Below are 21655 nucleotides of genomic sequence, written 5' to 3'. Positions count from 1 at the left end.
CTTAGCTCAAAATTCATCTAGCAAATAAAGGTTGGGGCATATTGATCTTACTAATTTCAAAAATGAGTTGAATGAAAATAAATCTAAGTGCAGACAAAATTATTTTGTTATTTGAAGATACATTGAATTCAGTTTTATTTTAATGGGTTTTAAAAATAACATCTTCCAAATACCCACCTCCGTTTTCATTACTCTGATGGAGCCTGTTTCAGAAGTTTGCGAGTGATATTTCATGAAATAGAGTTGATTTCTTCAGTAATGGCATTATTCAGTTCATCGACGGGTCGACAGGTCGATCTGTATATAACTTCTCCTTCAGGTAGTCCCACAGAAACAAATGGCATGGTGTGAGATCAGGTGATCTCTCGGGCCAAGAGACAAGATGATCAGAAAATATTTGTCTTTGAAACGCTTTAAAATTTGATACCCAACTTCTAATTGTTGATCCAGTGAAAATGGACCATGCCGATCGAACAAAGTGAATGCAAAAAGCTTGCTGGATTTTGATTACTGAATTAAAAGTTTTATGAAACTCTTCCGTAAGAAACACAGGATGTTCTGCCGATCAAGACATTGCGTGCACTTATAACAAAAGAATAATAATAAAATTGCATGTAATAAAATTTATTTAGAAAATTACATTTAATAAAACTTATTTATAAAATGACACACTATGATGCGTCACCACAACTCTACTCCTTCCCTATCCTGAGCAATGTCTTTGTGAAATCGGAAAGATCAATATGTTCTACCCTGAAAAATATTAAAATAATGTTGTTCAATGTTTCATCAAGTCTTGGACTACATATTATGTCCAATTGTTGTTTGTTTCAGTAATTCTATTGCTTCCTTATCTTTCCCTTTTTAGTTTACTTTTTTCAAATTTTTCCTTTTCTTGTATCGAAATTTTCTTTAATAGGGTTTTTCGTATTCTGTTTTTAATTTTGTTCTTTAATATCCCACTTTATTACAATTAAACTAATTAAATTTAGTTTTTTCATTACTTGTTAGGAATTATGTGAATGTTTCTGTATTAGTTTTTCTTAAATATGTCCAATCCATTTCTGCTGGCTAATCTCTGTTTTCTTCTATCTTGTATTTTATAAGTTTTACCATTTTCTGCCTCCACCTGTTCTGTTTCTTTTTCATTAATTTACTCGTGTGTTCCTGTTTGACCGATTCTGTTTCGCCGAACGCCTTATGCTACATAATTATTACACAGCTGGGCTGTCGACTGTGTTCGGCACAATAGGAATTCTTGTTTGACCAAATCCTGTTTCATTCACAACAAATTGAAGGAAAATAATACTTAGAAAGGGATTTTTCTCAGCTAAATTTCTATATTTTTGTTTGATTTGTTCGTTGCTAGTGTTGGCAGTCTTAATGGGGAATCATGTTCATTATGGAACAAGACACGCCACTTAGGCGTTAAGTACGAATATTTTTCTCTTCCACAAAATTTCCAGATTAAAGACATCAACTTCTGATAGATTGTCATCCCTTATTAAGTTCTGAGTATCTCATCACATTTTTTAACATTTAGTTTCATCACGTCTCCATTCAAAACAACTTCTTTGATAAGATTGTAGAGTTGAGAAAGATGCAGCTGAAAAACAAAGATAGAAAAACTTTATTTAGTATATAAAGTCACAAGGTGTCACCCCTTTTTAGTTTCTTAAGACTACCACAACTGAGTAGGAAACCATAATGATCACAGGCTTTGAACTTTCGAGGCTCTCAATAGTCCAGTACACCACACCACAAATTACGGATCTTTATGAAGATAATTTAACTTGTCAATTCAATTTAATAATTAAGCTTCCTTGTGACAATATAGTTAGAGCCGCGTCTTTGACACAGGGGACCCAGATTTAATTTTCGGTGAGAGCTCATGTAGGCCCACGTCTCATATAACTTCACTGCCGAAAGATTTGGTAAACTTTACTTAAATTACTAGCCAATCTAATAATTACACTAATATAGTCAAAAACGTTCTTTGGATAATCATAAACAGTAAAGTCAGGCAAATAAAATCAGTTGGGCTTTCTGCAAAGGAGATTTGGTTAGAAATCTATTTGAAAGATTGTTATCTGAATCAAACAAAAGAGAATTGTTCTCTGTGAGCTTATATATAATTTATGCTATTAAAATTAGTAAAAAACACCAAATTCTAAGTATGAAAAGACTGTTCATCCAGCTAAACTTTACATATATTTAATTTAGCAAATAAAATTAAGCTAATCTCTTTTTGTATTGTTCTATCATCTTCTATTGTATTTACATCATCAGCATACGCTATAACCTAATCAGTACCATACTCTAGGCCTTGATTGCTGTCTTTGATTTTCCTTATAGCCTACTCCGGAACCAAGTTGAATAATAAGTGCGACAACGCATCTCCTTGTTTCAGGCCATTCTTGACGTGGACAAGAATTTTTCTACTAGTATTTTACTTTGCTTTGGGATTCATTGAATCATATTTTAATTAAACTAACTAGCTTTTTCGGCATTCCAAATTCGGTAAGAATGTTCTATGGACAACTTCAAAGGTGTATTACGACCTGCAATTCTCCCTTTCCTGCAATAGTAAGCAACCCAAAAACAGAGTCGTTGGGGTTGTTGAGAATTACAAAAGGCGTTGGTCCAAACCTGAATTTCGTTACAAATATATCAGTGTGGCAAACTGCAAGTAAGAGAATAAAATAAATTGTTAAGAATGACGATTTTATTATCGTGAGGGCAATGGATGACATAAAAAGTTGCAAAATAATCTCTTAAGCAGTTCAAACAAGATGAGTGGTAAGAAAGCAGTTTCTCTCCATTTTCCAAAAAATAATCTCATAAGAAATTAAAAATGTTGCATAATGTAAATGTTTAATATAAAAGATTAACAGCACAAAAACAAACATTCACTCGACACAGAAAGAAATACAAACCCAGAATAAGACACACCAGTGGTGTAGCATACTTGCGGACCTACCATGCAAGATAAAGAGATGGGACCCTAATTGGAAACTCAATTGTTATACTACTACTACTACTACTACTACTACTACTACTACTAATAATAATAATAATAATAATAATAATAATAATAATAATAATAATAATTATTATTATTATTATTATTATTATTATTATTATTATTATTAAAAACTCATTTCCTTTTCAAAATTTCTGACTGACTAAGAGCATCTCTACATTATAGGGATCATATGTGCACTTTTTGTCAATGAGCGGCGCCAAAGGCCAGATGGGATGGAAATCTCTGAGAGAGAGGAACAAAAATAAACTTTCGTGTGATAAATTCTAGGTCAAAGTTCGAAGCACTTGCTTTTGACAGATGCTTTTGTGTTACTTTTTTTCGGGAACAGAAAATTTCTGGCGGCTAAGAAATTACAGTATATAATATTGCAAATTTGCAAGTGGATTTATTTACATTGCAGTTTGTAGTAATAAAAAAATTCTCGTTAGAAGACATTATTAAATTTTATTATTAGTGGGCACTAATTTTGTCTCTAGGTCGTCGAATAAATAAATTTCGTTGTGCACTTTGGTCTAAATAACCTTAGAGGAAGAAGCCGGTTCGTTTCAAAGATCAGGTTTGAAGTTAGTAATATTTGGGTTACACTATTAGATGGACTGATACTGTACGGATAGCCTAATGGACTTACCAGTAATACAGCTATCCAACATAGGTTCAAATCCTGTTCACACCGAAGTTGTCTTTTTACAAACCAATCGTGAAGAATCGACTTTTCATACTAGACGAACAATCCTTAAAAATGTAGAAGCAAACATCCGTATCATGATACAGACGATTTACGAATGTTGGTTGCGAAAAGGAAAGGAAATTGCCAGAATATCCGTAACACTTCATTGATCTGCAGTATACACTTTTCGTGTTATCGTTCTCAGAAAGAAACACTACACCATTTGTTAAACAAAGTTTGGGTAGAGCAATCGATGGAATAGTGGTATCCTTCAAGACTTCCAAAGGAAAATCTCGGTTCGATTTCCCTCCAGGCAGTATCATTTGTTTCGCATAAAATAATGGCTGCAAACACAGATTCATCCAATTTTCCTTTTGAACATTTATAACTTTTCATTATGATTCAATTTGGACTTTTAAAATAGGGTGTTTCTGATAGAAATTTAGCAGTAAAATAGCACTCATTCATTTTCTTCTTTCTTTTTCGTATCTTTTGTTGCCTTTTTTAGTTTGCATTAGTAGTCTGGAATGGAAGGTATGACCTACGCTACCCATTGGGTTTATTAGAATGTACTTCAGATCAGTACGTCCAATGAGTACAACCGAACGACACGAGAACAAAGCATGTGTTAAGCCTTTGACATTATCCTAGATGTGTCTCGGAGATCTAGAGTTCTACTGGAAGTTAAGTATTTTGTTTGACAACAAAGTTTGGTATTCATTTTGAAAGCGATCAAATGAATGAATGTTTCAAGCGTCCTCTATATTATTATTATTATTATTATTATTATTATTATTATTATTATTATTATTATTATTATTATTATTATTATTATTATTATTATTGGTATAGTTGAAGTGCAGTGGACATTAAAATCCTGTATGACCCTTCGTATTCTTGTTCCTCACGTCCTTATGTCTTCTTTCCAGAAAATTTAAAACTATGCACAGAATATGCTTCGTTTTGAATGAACTCGACTTCAGTTGAAGAAAATTTTGCGAGTCGATTCAAGTTTCAAATAAGACTCGCTCCAACTTGCCTATATTCATTCCTAGAAAGCAGGATCAGTAACCACACGAGCCTCATGTCTTCAAACTTTGTCACGCAAGAGTATGGATATCATATTCAGTTTGTACGTCTCAACAAATAAACAATATTTTCATTCCCTTTCTTATTTTATGCATCTACTGCTGCATTTCAGTGAACTATAATGATTTTTTATTTAAAATAATTATTCATTTTTCAATAATTGTAAATGTATAAGTTCAGTAATTCACCATGAATAGAGTCAACCACGGGTGTTTTTATAACGAAGAAATAACAACATGAAATGTGAAATCTTTTAAAAAACTGTCGAGATTTGAGAGTCAACAAACTTTATACTTTCGGGTACCGATTACTTTGCAACTCCGGTAGCCAGAATTAGCTCGGAAATGGGAACTTATGTTTTTTTTTAAAAAAAAATGACAATCTCAGCAAAATGCAGAAGTCTTTTAGTCTGGGAGAAAAAAGGAATAAAATATCTAATTTCTAGTTCTATTAGTCTTGTAACTCTCAGTGTGTGACGATTATTTTGTAGAACATTCTACTTTAATATCACAGGAATTTCTTCTTCCGGTTCGCTTAGCTGTGAACAATTATAGAGTATATTGCTATATGAAATCTTTGAGTTTTACGTCCCACGATTAAGCCGGTTAGGCTAAAGGAGATGGTGATGATGAGAAATGAATGAAATGGCGCAATGAAGAAAGTGGGATTAACGGGAGAACCCAAAGTTCACTTGGCGCGTGCTGGGATCGAACCAAGGAGTACCTGAACCAGAGGTAAACGCTCTATTACTGAGCCACTGAGGTCCCTGCAATACTATGTAAAGTATGTGCCCTGCTTTACTTGTGATGATAATCAGAAACGGAAGTTAAGGGTAAATTACAGTAATACTAGTTTTCTATTAAGGGGAAGTATAACTACTTTTATTTTAAGAAATTTTTTCGCTTACAATTTTTGTTCGAGTACACCCCTTTTCCCCTCAACCTTGGGTACGAAAATGGAAGAACACATTTAGATTTTGATTGTTGAATCCAGTATATTTCAAGCATCATTTCTCGGATCTAGGCCTGTGAGATATGTCGATATATCTTAATCGTGATATCGATATTGTGATATATCAACATTCGATATCGGAAATATATCGACATCGATATATCAACATACTAAATGTTCGATATCAATATTCGGGGGAAGGGTGAGGTATAGTTGGCCTCTATGATTTGCGATGGATGAAGAAATAAAACCTTATTTTTATATTAATGTCTTCTAATGAGAATTCTTTTATTACCACAAACTGCAATGTAAATAAATCCACTTGCAAATTTGCAATATTATATACTGTAATTTCTTAGCCGCCAGAATTTTTCTGTTCCTGTAAAAAGAAACAAAAAAGCGCCTGTCAAAAGCAAGTGGTTCGAACTTTGACCTAGAATTTATCATACAAAGTTTTTTTTTTGTTCCTCTCTCCCGGAGATTTCCATCCCGTCTGGCCTTTGGGGCCGCTCATTGACAAAAAGTGCATGCATATATGATCGTTATATGCACAGATGCTCTTAAGCAGAGTCAGAAATTTAGAAAAGGAAACAAGTTTTTGGTAATAATAATAATAATAATAATAATAATAATAATAATAACAACTGAGTTTCCAATTAGGGTCCCATCTCTTTATCTTGCATGGTAGGCCCGCAAGTATGCTACGCCACTGGTGATTCTTATTCAGGGTGTGTGTCTCTTTCCGTTTCGTGTGGATGTTTGTTTTTGTGCTGTTAGGCTTCTACATTAAACCTTTACATTATGCAGGGGTGTCCACAAAGGGGGGCTATGACGCAAACTGCGTCATTGAAATATTTGGGGGGGGGGGTAAAAATCTATATAAATATGTTTGAGGGAGTGTAAAAATTAATCGAAAAGATTTGTTTCATGGAAGAACACCTACGGATAGACAATTGGAGGGGTGCGTCATGGACATAAGGGAGGGCACCACTGCATTATGTAACATTTTTCTTGTTTTGCGAAATTTTTATGAAAAAGGAGAGAAGCTCTTTCCTCTGATATGTATTTCTTACCATTCATCTTGTCTGGACTGCTTAAGTAAGATCATTTTGTAACTTATGTCATCCTTTGCCCTCATGATAATAAAATCGTCATTCTTAACAATTTACTTTATTGTCTTATTTGCAGTTTGCCACACTGATATATTTGTATCGAAATTCAGGTTTGGACTAAACGTCTTTCTAATTCTCAACAACCCTAATGTCCCTGTTTTTGGGGTTTCCTATTATTGCAGGAAAGGAAGAATTGCAGGTGGTAATGCACTTTTGGAGTCGTGTACACAATGCTTTCCTGCTTACCGAATCGTAGGCCTTTCTAAAATCAATAAATAATTGATGTTCCAGGGTATTGTTCCCATTTCCTTTCAATATTTGTCAGATGGTAATTATCTGGTCGATAATTGATCGATTTCGCCTCAATCCGCATTCGTAATCTCCAATAATCTCATCTGTGTATGTGGTCAATCTTACTAATAGAATGTTTGAGACTATTTTATAGGACGTTGACAGAAGAGAAATGCCTATAACTTTCGTAGCCTTTGTTGTGAATTGGAACAATGACTGATTCTTTGCACTCTTGTGGAAATTCCTCCTTGTTTTAGGTAAAGAGAATGAGTTTCTGTATGTTTCCACAATTTTTCCCCTTCAGCTAAAATCAACTCAGCCGGAATTTCGTCTGCACCCGGAGATTTGTGTTACTTTAATTTCTCTATAACGATTTCTACTTCTATTCGGTTAGGTTCTGAAATATAGACCTACGGTTTTGCAGTGTGCATTTCTTTTTCTCCATGAACATTAATTTTTTGCTGCATGTTAAGAAAATCGTCAAAGAAATATTTCCATCTATTCAAGATACTATCTATATCAGTGAGAATTGTTCCGTCGGCTTTCTTTAACATATAAGCTAGAGGTTGATAGCCTTTCTTAAATTCGTTGATACGCATATACATGTCCCCAGTGATTTTGTTTTTACTATAATCTTCAAGTTCATTAATTTTAGCTTTCAGAAATTGTGTTCTTTTGTTCGAAAAGTTCTGGAAGTTTTCCGCCTAATGTTAGCGAATTTTTGTGTAGTTATTTCGTTCGGATTTTGTAGCCAACGTAATTTTGTCAATTTTATCTTCTCTGTTAGGTTAGTGCATTCCTGGTCGAACCATAGTTTGTTCTTACCTATTTCGCGTGCCATGATTTATCTCTTGCTGAAATTTTAATGGTATCTCTAATTTCAAGCGACATATTCTCAAGATTAGTGCATTCCGAACCTTCTAAAACCGAAACTTTATTCAACATTTCAATCTGGTATTCCCCTCTCGCCTGGCTTTCCTCAAATTTCTTTACATTAAATTTCTCCGTTTTCAGACGTTGAATAGATATTTACTTTATTCAACGATAAATCTCTCTCTTATTATAGCCAGGCAGTGATCAATATCACAGTCACCTCACCTGAACGACCAGACATCACTTATGCTAGGCTGTCTTCTATCTATTGAAACGTGATTAATTTGATTGTGTGTTTTCTCAACTGGTGAGGTTCAAGTAAATATGAACGTTACGATTTAGACATTTTCTACCTTTCATGATATGGGTTTTGGCTGCTGCAAAGTTCACGAGTCTAACGCTGTTGTCATTACTTTTCTTATGCGGTCCAAGAACAATAACGTGGCAAACAACACCAAAATCGAGTCTTGGCAAATGACACCGTGGCAAACAACACGTAATCACAGAAATAGTGCTGCCACCAGCAGCTAAATTACAGCAGTTAGAAGATGCCGAAGCGAAAAAGAAGGAAACTATTGGTGAGGCAGTTATGATATATATCATACTTTAAATTGTAATGCTACTTCCTAATAACAATTAATTCTTCTACATTTATTTTTTCCTCTAGAAAGTGACATGTCACAGTGTCATTGTCCCTGCAGTCGCCACTGAAATAAAGCATTTATCGTTATCTTCAATATTGGGAGGGAGTAACTTAATGGTAAAGCGGTCAGTCCTGGGGTAAGGGTCTCCTGGTTCGATCCCAAGTCATGTGGGTTCGTGGTAGACAACATCGTGCCCATGGGTTTTCAATTCCTTTCCGCATTCTTAATTCACCAATTCCTATAATGCGCATTCACTTTTTTAAAATAGCAATCTGCTTTTACCTGAGGTCCATAATCGTAGGACGTTAGACTAGAAAATCCTTTACATTATTCATTTTCCAATATTAGAAGAAAAAGAGGGGTATTCCTACTTTTATCCTTCTAGCTCTCTATCTAAAATTCCATTTCCGTTCTCATTCATATAACTCTTTTCCCCTACTGCCTTAATATGTTACAGTATCTCTTCCTTGCCTCTAATTTTCATTTATTTCATTGATTAGCACTTAGTAGCCCAAAGTAAACACATTTCAGGCAACATAAGAAGATCCATGGATTCCTTCCTCTTACATTTAGTGAACAAACACTCCACTGTATCGGAGTTTGTTAAAATTGCACGACTAACCGGTTATTTGTGCACTCTTGTAAGAATTGTTCCTTGCCACCAGTAGATTTCGATGACTTCTAATTGCGTACTATACCATATTCCTACACTGAACTATGTGAAGTGCAATAGAAATTGATAGACAAATTAGAAGACAAAAACAATAACTAAAATATATATAGATAACATTTCCGTCCTTTATTTATCTACAAGGAAAAAGAAGAAGAAATACAAGGTTAGTATGTGTCGTACTCAATCAATGAATATCATTTGATCTTGACAAACTTGATACGGAAGTATTCCTTAATGAGCTTTGTGTAATTCTATAGGCCTATCTTCACTACTAATAAAATACTGTGTGTGTCTGTCATAGGCGCCGTCTTTTGTTTCTCAATGGGTGCTCAAGTGTTGGCAGTAACGTGAAATATTCTTTTTATTTATCTTTTTTTTTTTTTTTTAGTAGATCCAGTAGAGCAGTGGTTCCCAAATTCTTTCTAAGAGGCAAGAAAGATCAAGAGCTGCTGAAATAAAATGAATCGTGAAATAATTTTTAAATTACGTACAAAAGCTGAAAAGAAGCATGATTTCCTCAACTTCATATTGAACAAAAGTCCTACACATTAAAATGTTTCTGAATTTCGAACGTGTTTAGCGATATTGGCCAAAGTAAGGAGATAGAAAATTATTATATTAATAATGATTACAGTCAAACCTTTAGAACATTTTAGGATAATTTGAGTGAAAATAGAAAATGATTCAACTGGTTTGTAATTTACGTAAAGCACTTTTTACACATTTTTAAAAACATAAATTAACAACATCAAACACCAAGTTCTTTAATGAAACAATCATACAAAATTACACCCAGGGATTATTATTATCGTTGTAATGCTATATCCGTGAACCCTCGACATGCTGTACACCTGAAGAATCTAAAATATACCGTATAAATGATTATTCAACACATATACATCTGTATTTAAAATTAATCTGGGATCACATGCATAATAGTTTCTTTTTATTATTCATTGCATGAAAGTGTAATTTTGAAGTTAATTCCATTACAAAAATTTAATAGGTGCTCAGCACCCATTAGATACCTCCAATGGATGCGCCCTCGTAGTCGGCGCGTCTATCTGTCATCAGCTTTTCACGTACAAAGGAGTGATATATTTCTAATCCTGCACGATATTTTTTTAACTTCGGATGGGGAAAATTACGGAATATGAAAATGTATCCATAAAGGGAGATGATAAATACCCTGGACGCCAGATATTAGTGTCAAATTCATAGTTTTCGGGCTTGCTGAGGTGAATAGTAACACCCCCGACGTCGTTCAAGTCCAATTTTAGCCCCTATTATCATAGGGTCTGGGGAAGCTGAAAAATAACATGTCCAAAATGACCGATATTAGTGTCAAATTTGTAGTTTTCGAGATCGCTTAAATAGATAGTAACACTTCTGAAGCCATTTAAATCCAGCTTTAGCCTCCATTATCATGTAGATTGTGGAGGGAGGGAACCACGAAAAGTAACATGTTTAAAATAACCGATATTAGTGACGAATCCATAGTTTTCGGGGTCATTAAGCTGATTATTGATGAGAATTTCGATGCTATTTGAACCTAAGTTAAGGTAAGAAGGGACATAGCAGCAGAGCTCTGCACGGGTCGGGCGTGCCCGATTCGGCCCGGTGCCCGGCCCGACCCGTTTCAAGTAATATCAAACTGCACCGAGCCCTAACCGGGCCGAGCCGGGCCGGGCACATTTCGGGCCGAACCGGGCCGGGCACATATCGGGCCGAGTCGGGCCGGGCAGATATCGGGCCGAACCGGGCCGGCCCGGCTCGGCCCGGATACTCTGAAAAAGGGTTCGGAAACTAATATTGTCAGTCTATTTGTTTTTTTTTTAATGTCCTCCACTGCCTCTAATTTTGCCGTGTTCGTACGATCTTACTGTCAGCCTATGTTATTCGTAATGTGTTAGGGAAACTGACTCTTTATTCAAGACTGCGATGTACTGGTAATACTATTACTATTACTACTTCTACTATTACTACTACGACCACTCCTAATACTACTACAACTACTACGACTTCGCGTCAGAGTTGACATGTCTGGTGGTACCGAATTTACCTTCTAAATACAGAATAAAATGGAGAAATGCTAGTTATTATGGCCGGTCTGCGTAGAATGTGAACCGATGCTTGATCTACGAGGGAGAACAGTGGCTCAGTAGAGAATACACTCACATCTGGTGCTAGAGGTCGTCGGATCAATCCCTGCTCATGCTATGTGAGCTTTGTGGTGGACAAACACCGTGTGCGTGGGAGTTTCTGGGGTGGTCCCGCTTCCTCCCACTGTTTTCTTTCCACCAATTCATCCCATCATCATCCATACAGCCTGAGCCGTAGTTACCTAAAGAACGTATGATAAAGTCAAGCACTTGACCTAGTAAGTAGAATTTGGTACGCTACCATTGGACAACGGAGGCCAAAACCATGAACTGGCGTGCTCATAAGATCAGTGCAATTTGTAGTAATGTTCAATTAGCAAGGCAAATATCGAATGGTGTTACATGTTCATGTATTGTTTATAGTATGATGCTACAAATATAACAAAATATAATGATCAAATAAATCACCAAGTCGCCAGGGTCGATTAGGTGTTCTTGGAACGGTGGCTCAGTGGTTGAGCGTTCACCTCTGGTGTATGGGGTCCCTGGTTTGATCCGAGCTCTTGCCAAGTGAACTTTGTGGTGGACAAACTCCGTGTCACATGTAATTTAATTCAGACATGTAAGCGAAGAGGCTATATCCATTCCATTTTAATTTAACAATTAAGTTACTGCAATGAAGTAAAATAAACTTACAGTTTCAAAAGTTTGTAGACTTGCAAATGCTTCGTTAACAGTAACTCGTATGAGAACTCCCCTACCTCAATACTTGTATGATTTCGAAATTTTGTCCAGAAGTCGAAAGAAACTTCTTTAGATCCTTCGCTTGCCTCTCATCTTCTTTCAAGTTTCGTAGCTTTATTTTCCGATAAAATGCTTACTTGTTTTTTTTATCTTTGGCCATTATTATTACATGAAAAACAAAGTGCTATTGAAAAGTGAAAACTCACAACATTATAAATAAATAAACGAAATGTTTAGGAAAGAAACGAAACTGCTGACGAATAATAAATTGACTAATAGACATTAGCAAAGTGAGCATTAATCAGTGGACAGCGATTGTGAGCCACTGATTAGGAATTTAGGATAAAATTTCCCTCAGAAATTATCAAAAATTTCATTTGTACCGCCTATCCTTTCTTCGTATTCGCCCCCTCCCTGGTCAATGGACAACAAAAGCCTCGCTTGAACTTCGACAATGTATCCTCGTCGCCAAAAGTGTCTTTACATCGCCGTGACGGATATGTGACCGCGCAGTACTCTGAGGAAGGGATGGTTGTATAAGAAAATGTGCATAATTTTCAAGAGTTTTTATTTTGACTTGGGAAATAACGTAGGTATTGGGAGTAAAGGCATAGATTTGAAGCATCAGCGCACTGTCATCTCTGAAAAGATTCGTATTCCCAGTTTTTCAATTTATTGTCTTATATGTTAAGTTAATAACTGCTAACAACTGCTACTAGCGCATTTCCCTCTTCAGGAATTTACTACGACATGTTCGCAAGACACTTTTCTAAGTCCTAAATCTGTGCGTGAATTTTTTCATTCGCCTCACTGTAATTATTTGAGAATGGAAACTGATTACGCTGAACGTGAATATGTTTCACTGTCGTAAAGCAAGGGCCGTAATAAATATAAATAAGGTTCTTATTATTATATAAAACACAGAAGTATTTATTCCGTGTATAGAACAGTATAATACAGTAACTAAGCAACATAATAATCACTAATGTCCGTAGGAGTTTTCTCAACAGGGGAGGGGGCTAAATATATATAGAATTTTTCGTTTTATTGACCTATATATGTTAAGTCATAACATTTATCATTGATAGCGTATATCGTCTTTCGTCGCTGTAGCCTATTAGTCAGAACATTCATCTCCAGACATGATGTCGAGACAATAGAAAGAAACATATATGAACAGTAATGTAACTAATTTTACTGCGCCCTGGATCGATCGATCATGGATTTACTCACACTCCCTCAGGCCCCCTGCCACAGGTATTTCAGCTGTTGCGTTATATATATATATATGATTCCATGTCAGAAGGGCCAGACAAAAGGGCAAAAACAGAAAGGCCCGAGTCAAAATGACCCCGGTCAAAAGGGCCCGAGTCAAAAGTGCCCTGCGTCAAACGATCCCGGGTCGAAAAGGGCCCCGCTACAAAAGGGCCCGAGTCTAAACGGCCCCATGTCAAAAGAGTCCGGGTCAAAAGGTCTCCGCAACAAAAGGGCCCGAGTTAATAGGGGCCCACTACAAAAGGGTCCGAGTCCAAACCGCCCCGCGACAAAAGAGCAAGGGTCAAAAGGGCCCGAATCAAAGCGCACCGCATAAAAAGGACCCGTGTCCAAAGGGTCCCACGACAAAAGGACCCGAGTCAAAAAGCCTGCGTGAAATGGGTCCGGATCAAAAAGGGGCCCCGCTACAAAAGAGCCTCGAGTCAAACGGCCCTGCGTGAAAAGGGCCCGGGTTGAAAGAGCCCGAGTCAAAAGGGTCCGAATCAAAACGCACCTCATAAAAGAGTCCGTGTCAAATGGGTCCCACGACAAAAGGATCCGAGTCAAAAGGCCCTGCGTCAAACGGGACCGGGTCTAAAAGGGGCCTCGCTTCAAAAAGTCCCGAATCAAACGGCCCCGCGTCAAAAGTGTCCGGGTCAAATGTCTCCGAAACGAAAGGGGACCAGTCAAAAGGCCCGAATCTTAACGCCCCTCATCGAAAGGACCCGGGTCAAATGGTCTCCGCAAGAAAAGGGCCTGAGAATCGTTTGTAAACACAACGCAAAAATTTGCGAATCAGGTAGCAATAACAAACATAACAATTATAATGACTGGGTGCATTTTCCGTTACGTTACTAGGGGAGAGAGGGGTAGCCCCGGTCAGAGCGATATAGCATGAAAAACTTGTCGTAAATAGAAGCAGATGATGGTGCCTTACTGACAGCTGTCAGATAAACTAATTTTGAGCGTGACGCCATTGTAGGAGTGATAGGAATTAAATGAGGACGTGTTGTTTTTTCGCTGCGTTTGATGTAATATTAGGCAAATATTCGACACTGTAAATACTATTCCATTTGATAATTTTATTAAGTGACTTTTTAGGTAGACACTATGCTTACGTAGTTCTAAGGTAATCTATAAATTAATGCATTCATTTGTTTGTTTGTTTGTTGGTGTTTACCGTGTTTTACTCAAAACATGCATTTGGGTAGCCCCGGTCAAACGAATGGGGTAATAGCAGTCAGTGACCGGGGCTCCCCGACATTAAAATAAACGTTAATATATAAGTCTTGACAGTCAACCTCCAAACAAAGCGCAATCTAACGCAGAGGCCAGAGATGACGAAGTTGAACAAGGAACTTCCACTGGATCCAGGCGTATATATTCATTTGATTTTTTGGCAATACCAACAGATTTATATTTCAAATTTATTAAGGTGTTGACTAAAAATATATGTAACTTGAATGAATAAGTAGCTTTTCAAATCTTCTTTACGCGAAACTACGGTTTATTATCTGTCCCTGTAGATACCCAACTATTCTAAAGTTAATGAATAAATTTGAAATCGTAATGGTGTTGAAGTTTTTTCCATATGTAAAGCATGGGGAAATCCCTGACTACCATTACCGAACCGTATGGGAAATAACGGTCAATTGAGTATGTTCATATTTTAATTTTTAGCTTGGCAATGAAATAAGAGATATATTTTGAAATTGGTCACAATAAACTAGACAGAATTACCTATAGGATCGACTTATCGGGGAGATTTCGTGCCTTACGAGCTAGATTATAACGATTTTTGCTTAGGTGGGCGCCATTCCCCCATTCTCCCCTATACTCAGAATTTTTGCGAAAACTGTTACGGAATGACAACCAACGTCAGTAACAGAGGCGACTCTTGAGGGAAGTGACATTGGTAGAAATTAACATTTTACGAATGCAATCCACGAGAAGTTAACTGTACAAATGTGTGCTGGAATTTCATTTACGGTGGAAAACATTAATGGTCTCCAAACAAAAATTCAAACAAAACACATCAACCACTTTCTGTTCATTGCCATGCATATTTTGATGATGATTATTATTATTATCATTAATAATAATAATAATATACATGGTCAGTGGTAGCCTATGCCTTCAAACTAGTATACGCCACTGCTCAAAACTATGAACTAACATCAGTCGTCTTTCGATCATTTTATGTTACTCTCTTCCATTCTCCCAAGGTTTGCAAGGGTGTCTTATCCCTTACCCCAGAGCATGAAAAGCAAACAATTTTATCGCAAACACAGCCAGTGGCAGAGAGAGAGAGTGACACAGAACGCACACAGCTTGCTGTATAGCTGCAAGAGACCCATGGGTAATTATAGTTGCCCTCTTGTTACAAGGCATTCAGTCAAGGCGTACATATTAAGATCAGTTTCGGCAGTTGAACACAGAATTGACTGTTAGAAAACAACAGCAGTGTACAACTAATCCCTTCTATTTACTTTTCATGAATATTTTTCACCTCCATGCGTACAGGTCACGCATTGCGTACATTTAAATGACATGCTGTGTCAAGTATATATTTCCAAAAAGATATGAATACTCAAAAGGCAAAACCATGTAGCGATTTTTGTTTTCCTTTTTCTATTAGCCAGTGGAAGTGTGTATGGTTGTATCAACATCCTTCTTGGTGAGACGTATACAGGAGTGGGTCCTGGGGGTCCGGACCCCCTCGAAATTTCGACTTTGTGTAAATTTTGCCTAATTTTAGGGGCAATTTGAGGAATTTTAATATAAAATAACCTAATATTGAGTTTGGACCCCTCTCGAAATAAATTCCTAAGTACGCTACTGCCTTCTAGTAGATTGCTTAGGATTCACTTCTTCTCTTTAGTTGAGCTTTTGGCTATGAATACCACCGCAACAAGTCGTGGTTCTTATGATAGTGGCGTATTTTCGCCCGGAGAAATTACGGAAATAATAAATATTGTAGACTCGGATGCTTTTGAAACGGAGGATTAATGTAGTTTGTAGGAAGATTCTAGCTTCAATTTATGTGACTCATATACCTCTTTTCATATAGCCTAGCTGTTGAACGTGACGTTAAACTCAAAATCAAAACTCAACACATACCTCTTTCTATTTAAAAATATTATGTGGTATACAATATGCGGAATTCAAGATGATTCATTTAACACAGTTTCTACACCAATGCCAAATTGTAACATTTGTTTTTCCCCCTTCTATACTTCTCTTTGTTAATGCAGTATCATGACACATTTTCTATTAGATACATATGTCAAACAGCACACTGTCTCAAACAGATGATGTGTCAAAAATGAGTTCACATTCTCATTTGTGGGAATATTGAAGCCTAAGTTGAAGTGTAAAATCATAACCTTTTACATTTAGAACAATATTGTGTGATACGCAATGTGGCGGAATTCAAGATGCCTTCCATGGTGACAACACTTCAAATCAATGCAGTGTTTGTAATAACACCATTTGTAATTTATTTTTCCTCCATCCACGCATATCGTTATTACTGTTCTGTCCCAATACTTTTCACTAACACTGTATACAGATATACATATGTCTAATTACAGCAAAATTAAACTAATCTTTTCTACAGAATATTTTTCATACTATACTTTGATCCAGGGTTAGAAATGGAATGTTTGAAGTAAGGGTAAAATCAACAATAGATAAAGTTGTTACTATGGGCTATGTTATGAGAATACAAACTCAGAAAGACGGGAGTAAGGAGCGGACTGGTCAGGGCCGTTAGGCCGCAATGGCGACCTAGGCCCCCTCAGAAAAAATAATGAAACAATAAAGAAAAAAGTGAAAGAGAGAAAAGCAAAAACCGAAGAAAGCTAAATAATTCGGTAGGTCACTGTTATTATGCTGCCAACACACACTCCTCTTCCATCCTTCCATCAATCAGTAAGTTATATTTTTCAATATGGTCGTTTTGTTACTGGATTTGTGGCTAGATCCATCTTTCAGTAAGGTCTTTTATTATCAGAAACTATGATTTAGTTTGTACCTGGGGCCTTGAGCCCTTCTTTCAACATATTGGACAGTTAGGGCCTTCTTTCATTACATTGAGCAGTTGAGGCTCTTTATTCACTATATTGGGCAGTTGGGGCCCTTCTTTCATTTCATTGAGCAGTTAGGGTCCTAGGCACTTTTTTCATCATGTTGATCAGTTGGGACCTGGAACCTTTTTTCATTACGTTTGGCAGTTGGGGCCCTTTCATCGTTGAGGACTGGGCCTGGTTTGTAGCTGCGTCCATATGTAACCACAGGCTGATTAGTCCTTTATGGATGTTAATACGTCTTGTAGGTCTATATTTGATAACTCATAAATGAAAAAACAGTGCATTTTTTAAAATTTATTTTATATCAAAATCGTTTACAAAATTGCAGAAGAAAACAGTGGAAGACGCCAAGAAATCGGGCATTTTCAGCATAATGGTTGATTCTATCCCAAATATTTCAGTGCTTAATCAGCTGGCTATAGTAATTCTCTACATTATAAACGGCCAAGTATTTGAGCGGCTGTTAGCAGTTGTCGTAAACAGTGACACTACAAATAACTTATAATGAGATCAAAAAAGGACTTTGTGCCAACAATGTTTTGATGTCTGAGATATTGTAAGCTGCTCTTTTGATGGAGCTGCTAAATTGAGTGAATTCTATAAAGGACTTAAAGCATTACTGGAGAAGGATAATCTTGAAATCATTTATACCCAATGCATGGCTCATGCTCTTAATTTGGTTATGACAAATTCGAAGTAGATCCCTGAAGCTGCAAACTTATTTGGCGCGGTTGAAACCAGTACCGTGTTCAGTCTGAATACTACAAAGAAATGATGTTTGGAAGAAAATGATTGATGCAAGCCTCGAGGGACATGACAGACTACGAAAAGTTCAACAAGTTGGTGCAACACGATTGTGGAGCAAAAGCAAGGCACTGAATGCGGAAGTTGACACTAAGGAGTTTCGCTACGAAACATGAAGCCAAGACGAGGACGACTGTCTATCATCATCAAGATTTCTTTCATTTTTATTGTTCCTCAATGATGATGTACAAGATAGGAATTTTAATGTGAAATGAAAATTTCAAGCTAAATTTTGCTGAATAAATGGACAGAATTTAACACTGTAATGATGTGCTCTGTGTTTCAGGACTTGTTTACAGAAATGGAACCTGTTTCAAAATACCTGCAGTCTCACAGTATTTTGTCTACAAGTCAAGTTTGTCACACGGTATTTTCTACAAATTGTCTACAAGCCTCCAGGTTGTAAGATAATCCATATCTTACAACCTGGAGACTTTTAGACAATTTGCAGCAGCAGCTTCAGAAGAAAATAGAGGCAAAAGATGACTGTTTAATGCTTTACGAAAATACAAAAATATTTTGTGTGAAAATAAATATACAGCTTGCGCAACCTGGTGTAGAGAGAGCAATAAAAAGACTTTCCGACCAGAAGAATCTTAAAGAAGAAGATGTCAGGAGAGCTTGCGGTTGAACTGGGAAAGAACTTAATATAAGTGAAATTGATTTATTCAGAATAAAAAACTTTATCGAGAATTCTGAATACAGCTGTTACATGTGTCAGTGACAGATTTCAGCAGCCAAATTAACTCCAAATTCTGGATCCCAAGCACTTTTCGGAAATCAAGAAAAATCGTGTGTCTGCAGGAGCTTTCAGAGTTCTTGCGAAAACACTAAATATAAAACAGGAGGAAATATACAAAAAGTTCCAGCAGTTCTCTGTCGTGTATTACACTGTCACAAAACGTTCGTTTTTGATGATCCTGAAGAGAATGATCAACTGAATCCTTAGGTGATGATGATGATTATGCATCTGAGCATGCTATGGGAGATGGAACATCTTTGGACGGGATTCACGGCAAGAGTGATAATGATGCTGCAAACAACTTGTGTAAAAATTGTTTGTCATGTGCAAGGAAAATTTTGTACCAATTTCTGTAAATCTAGTTGTTTTAATAATTTATACGTTGTATACAAACATGCCTTGTCTCTACAATGCACGCAAGTAACATGGAAAGATGCTTCTCAAAGTTAAAATTAGAGAGTAATCAAATCTCAGAGCTAGTTTGTGTGAAGACATTTTGGATACACTTTTACGAATGAATATGGAAAGAGACATGTTAAATTTAGTGTCTGTGAACGAAGTTATTCAGTAACTTTGCTATTCATAATCTGAACTGAAAAGAATCTTAAGTTTTTTAAAATTATTAGTTGCTTAGTGGTTCAGCAGTATTTTTCATTTTCAGTAAAACTGTCGTGTTCATTCTAGTCAAAAGTTATTATTAGTTGTTTAGTGTTACAATTTTCAGTAAGCTGTCCAGTTCATTCCATAGTAAAAAGTTATTGGCTATTATTTCTTTAGTGTTTCAGCTACTATACAGAGTGTCTCAAAAGTCCCATGGCATACGGTAACTCTCTTATTATCGGAGTTACAACAAAATGTAGGAGGGTAAACCGTCTCCAAATATGTTTTCAATCTAAAGTGAAAGAATTTTTAAAATCGGACAAGCCGTTTGGGCTGTACAATCTATATACACCCAATGCTACATGAAAATGCAATGTTATCATTTACCTGGACGCATAACATAAATGAATGAAGTTACTGTCTATTAAAAACATTATATTTGGAGACGGTTTCTCCTCTTACATTTTGTTGTAACTCTGATAATAACAGTTATCCTATGTCAGGGACATTTTAGACACCCCGTGTGGCAATACAGTAATAATTATAAAATATTCTCTTGAAAGTTTATGTTTCTGGAAATCCTGTGCTTGCTGTGACATCAAATTTCTAATGACCAATGATAAATCATAACTTGCAAAAACAATCACGTAACAACGTATTTACCACTGCATAACGTGATGGCTCATCGCTGATGTTCATTGTACGCAGTGGCGCAACCAGGATTTTATTTTGCGAGGGGCCAAAAATATCCAGTACAGTAGTCTGCAAACGACGTGCTGCACCATTTGATATGGACAAAATTGAAAATTTGAATTCTCATTACAAGCAATTTAGTTATCCTTATTATTAGCATGCTTAAAAACCTTAAAACGAAAATTCCAATTCACAAATTCCCTATTATTAACGGTTACAAGTTTTAAAATTTGCGCTATAATTATTAATTTATACTTCTTTATTTTTGCATAAAATGACGCACTGTTTACTAACGTTTATTACTCTAAGAAATTAATTTAGGGGTTTTCACTGGGTATTTCTCCTTTCGTATAGTGCTTTGACTTAATTCAGTATTCATTTATCCATTGATCTATTTTGAAATTCCACCAAAATTTGTCTGCAGCGCTGCTGTGTAAGATAGACCAGGTTTGTTTCGGGGAGGGCATGGCTCCACGACTTCATAGCTGGCTGCGCCACTGATTGTACGTTATTTTAGAAATTGGTGTTATAGACTGAGGACCCTCCATGGTAACCGCGGCCTAGGCCCTAATGCACCCAGTCCGCCTATGAAGGGAATGCAAACAAACTTTCATGGAGAACGACTTAAGCGATAGCGATTGTTGCAAAACAACCAACAAGCAAACAAAACTAAGATCACCATTCAAATTTCCTATTTGCTACTAATAACGACAGATATACTTCCTTCTTTTGCACAAACACTTCAAATTACTAAGGGGACACAATCCCCTTGTGTATGCCTGATCTCCACTCTTGCTTTGATCTCAAGCTTTTTACCGTGGAACCCTATTTACGGGCCCTTTTGACGCGGGGCCTCTCTGACTTGTGCCTTATGATGCGGGCCCCTTTTGACTCGGGCCCACTTGAAGCGTGGCTATTTTGTCCGGTGTTCTTTAGTAGCGGTGCCGTCTTGACCAGAGACCGTTTGACGCAATTCCCTGTTGACTCGGGCCCATTTGTCGCAGAACCCCTTTCACCCGGACCCTTTTGATGCAGCGCCATTATGACTCGGGCAATTTGGTCGCAGAACCCTTTTGGCCCGGGCCCTTTTAACCTAGGGCCCTTATAACTCGGGCCGTATTGTCCTGGAGACCTTTTACCTGGGCCCTTACGACGCGGGGCTGTTTTGACGCGGGCATTTTGTAGCGGGGCCTCTTTTGAGCCGGGTTCGTTTGACGCAGGACCCTTTTGACTTGAAGCCTTTTGTCGTGGAACTCTTTTGACCCAGGCCCTTTTGTTG

At 36.8% G+C, this 21655-nt stretch overlaps 1 protein-coding gene across 2 annotated transcripts in view; it reads left to right on the top strand.

The window, feature by feature from the left end:
- Positions 1 to 21655, top strand: part of LOC145664550 (cilia- and flagella-associated protein 184-like) — a 144884-nt gene that overhangs the window by 49463 nt on the left and 73766 nt on the right. The window lies entirely within an intron of this gene.

This window comes from Thermobia domestica, chromosome 11 (assembly GCF_964235325.1).
Source record: "Thermobia domestica chromosome 11, izTheDome1.hap1.1, whole genome shotgun sequence".
NCBI classification, from domain to species: domain Eukaryota; kingdom Metazoa; phylum Arthropoda; class Insecta; order Zygentoma; family Lepismatidae; genus Thermobia; species Thermobia domestica.
The sequence above is the reverse complement of the archived record's forward strand: the minus strand, read 5'-3'. Positions and strand labels throughout refer to the sequence as shown.